The sequence below is a fragment of the Limulus polyphemus genome, unplaced genomic scaffold (genome assembly GCF_000517525.1).
Source record: "Limulus polyphemus unplaced genomic scaffold, Limulus_polyphemus-2.1.2 Scaffold51, whole genome shotgun sequence".
NCBI lineage: Eukaryota > Metazoa > Arthropoda > Merostomata > Xiphosura > Limulidae > Limulus > Limulus polyphemus.
The window spans coordinates 299043-303172 of record NW_013665661.1 but is presented as its reverse complement, the minus strand read 5'-3'; positions in this window follow the sequence as shown (position 1 = coordinate 303172).

Genomic DNA, 4130 nt, shown 5'->3' with positions numbered 1-4130 from the left:
TTTTATTAGCTATATTTTGTGCGCCAGCTGTACCAAGCGTGAGGCGCTCGTATACCCGATTCGATTTGATTATTGATTAGGATCTTTATCAGCCTACCTTCAAAATGAAATTATTTTAGGCAGGAGTAGAGTAAATTACTCTATGAGATCTTGGGCGTGGTCAAATATATCAATCGAAAGGGTTCGACCTCCTGAGTCCAAAACTGTAATTAGATCTCAAATCGGTCAAGAGATGACGGAGATATGAGCTAAAAGTTTGTACATGAAAAAAAAAAACTCTAAGCCATTCTATGAGCCGATATGTCGTGGCTAAAAAAACATACTAGCAGACTGAATTACTCATAACGGGGAAAACTTGTGAAACCCGCTAATATTTGATATGCGCAGTAGTTTCAGTAGATTGTGTATTGATGTCTATTAGGCATGATAGTTTGAATTCAAGGCTCGTGAGACTAAAAAAATCATTTATTTGACTCTGAACAATGTCTTTATATGTTGCAATGTCTTTTCTCACATATTTAGGAGTTCACTGACCTTTAAATAAACATAAATACCGATTTTCATGCACAAATAATGATTACTACCAACAAATTTGTTAATTAAATGAATCTGTGCCTTGTTTCTTGTAAGACCTTGGGAAAGTTCATCGCTTTCTTCGCCATTAGCTGGGCGTGACCTGATGGTCCCCTATTTTCTGATTTAAAAGAAAAAATAAACACTTGAATTTTTTGTAATTCACCAATTTTTCGGGGGAAACAGACCCTCACTCTGTTGTGCTGGCTACGTCGCTGGTGGTTTATTCATCACCAGAGGCGTTGCTGGGCACTGGCACACGAGGCCCGTGCCCCGAATATCCAATTGGTGTCTTGAAAATTCAGAATAGAAAACCGTAATCGATATCACACTAAAATTCCAGAGCCCCGAATCTTTTAAGTGCCCAGCGACGCCTCTTCTCACCACAGTAAATCTATATTTATATAGGATTTGAATAATATGTAGCAATGGTGTTTCTAATTTATTCTTCTCAGTTATTTAAATACAAGCTGTTTAAATTAATAAAGATAAAAATGAAGCCCCCATCTATTATTAGAATAACTCTCCAAAATTGGTACAAGTAGTAAATAGAGCAATAAATTTGGCTTCATTTTATTATTGTCAACTACAGAGGTTGAGCACGTTAATTATGTTAAAACGATTTTGAAACATCACCAAATCGTTATAGTCCACGCCCGGTCATGCTCTGTCTGGTGACTACACATTTTGGCAATAGACCTGCAAAAGTTGTTTCTGTCGCAGAAGTCTCCGTCGTAAGGTTGTTATGTCTGAAATACACCCTTCTTTCCTGCTTGCTTTTAATAATTCATTTAGTGTACGAGGACGACACTTTCTCCGTGCCAATTTTAACAGTCTGCTTGCACAGAAATACATAGACACTACAACTGCAGCTTGACCAGTATGTCTTAAATATGATATAAATATGACATAAATGACCAGTATGACATAAATACCGATTCAATTCTCCAATTACTTTAGGTATACGCTACGGTTGAACGAGTATGTTATAAAAACAAATTGTGTAGCTTTTTTTGTTTTTTAGGTGGAAAGTCTTGATTATGTTACATACTGTTGTCTGGGGCACATGGATAGTTTATGCCACTGACCTTAGTGTTCGTGGTATCTCATCTCTTACAATATGTCACAAGTTGCTTACCATGTCTGGAGTATGATTTGTTGTAGGTCTCTTTCTGGATAGTCATGGTTCCCTAAACTGATTCGCATTCTTTTGTTTTCTAATGCCATTAAGTACATGTGATATTCCCGTCTTATAAATTCTAAATCCCCAATCTGAACTCATCTTTATGGTTTGAGTGTACGAATATTTTGCATCAGAAAGGACTGTTACATACCCTTCTGAAGAGCTATCAATTTTCAGTCGTATCACACTACCTTCAAAACAATGTCAAAATATAGTTCTTATACATGTCGTTCTACCACATTATATATCAGCTGTGATTGTATCGCGATTTACTTGCATATTGAAACTTATTTTAATACAACATACTCAACTCTCTGTTTACAGGTAAGGACTAAGAAGAACAATAAGTTAATGATATCAACCCTTTAAAAAGTAGACCTTATTTCTATCTTCACAACGTGCTAGTTTTGTTGGGTTTCTTGGTTTGTTTCTTGAGACATGTTTTAAACTGATTTTCTCAAAGAGTATTAAATAGGTTTGCTTTATAACAAGAGGATTATAGGATAAATTACGAAGTGATGCTGTGTTTAACTAAATTAACTGAGTTTAAGCAAAGAGGTAAACATACTAGACATGATGTGTACTACAAAATGAAATCAGTTTTTATTTATATTGAAGACAAAAACATTGTGTTTATACTTGTTTTATGGTTGCTGGACAGTTGCCTTTCACTAGATTCATGAACTGATCAACTGGCTTTCTTCCCTCAAGATGTCCTCCTGTCAACCAATTTACCTTAAATTACGAACAATAATGTTTGCTCTACCACAATCTATTCTAGAATGTCTAAACTTAACATTTCTTACTTAACAGGAAATTAATGTTGGATTTATCCATAGCAATTAGTGCTACCCAGGCTGGTCATTCTTATTCAAATATAGGAGAGGCTGTAACTTACCATTGAAGGAATAGTTATTAACATTCTTGTACAATGTACAGCATTACAGCCATGCATCCATGGGAAGAACAGATATTATTTCCATAGGACGAAAAGGAATAAAGGCAGGTAGAATGAAGTTAACTCAATGACTTTTTTGACCATCTGTTATGCAAACTGCATAGACTAAGAATAAAATGAGATTTTTTGTATATTCAACATGAAAATAAGAGTAGGAAAAATGCATAGTATGCCTGCATACCTCATTTTTCCTCTCCCTCTGTTTCAGGTTTGTCCTCAAGTTGACAGTTAAACTGAACTTTAATTAATTAAAATAAATTAACATTTACAATAGCATCCTGGTCAAGGTGTGTATTAACATTTTCTTACTTCTATATGCACACACATTATGGATGACACAATTAAACACAACTCAAAAATCAAAATATAGGAAAAACACAATAGAATCCTGGTCAAGGAGTGTATTAACTTTTCCTTACTTCTGTAAGCACATACAATATGGATGACAGAAATAAACACAAACCAAAAATCAAAACATAGGAAAAAACATAATGCTGAGTAAAAATATATTTTGCATAACACATTAATATACCTTTAAGCAATGAGATACGTGTATCTACATATTCAGAAAATATTTAACAAAAAATAATACATAATAAAAATCCTTTAGCATTGATGCTAGCAAAAACACACAAGTAAACCCTTTAACACAAAAATGACTATATAAGATCACAGTCATTATCACAGACAATTATAAAATAAATGGAATTTATCATAAAAGCACTAAGTTAACTCTTTTTATCAAAGTATGAGAAAACAATAGCATTCAATGTAGCAAAATTACAGATCTCAAATGAACACTTATAACATAAAGAAAAACTATATATATATATATATACACAATGTGGTCACAAGTAAATAGACACCACCTTTTCAGAAAAAATAAAAATTTTCAGTCATATTCACATGAATTGATATATTCATAATTTATTTAATATCTAGTAGATCTTCCTTTCGCTTCGTGGAGTTCGTTGATCCTTTGAGGCATCATGAGAATCATCTCGTCAATTTTAGATTGTGGGATTTTCGGCCACTCTTGCTTCAAAACTTGGAGTAGATCGCTCTTCAAAGTTGGTTTTTTGGTTGTTTCTTGACTTGGCGGTCGAGTATGGCCCAAAGGTTTTCGATGGGGTTCATGTCAGGAGTTTGGCTCGACCAGGGCAACTTCTGGATACCATTTTCTTCCTGCCACTTTTGGGTGTTTCTAGCAGTGTGACACGGTGCTCCATCTTCCTCGAACAACGTTGTGTTCTTGTGCACGAAACCTGAGGAATAAAGTGGCAAGAGTCCTTCCTCCATTATTTCGACGTATTTCGCAAAATTTATGTTGCCAACACACTCCACTAAGCTCGATCTCCCACCAATCCAAACAGTCACGCTGAAACCACCATGCTTCACAGTTGGCTGCAATCTGTT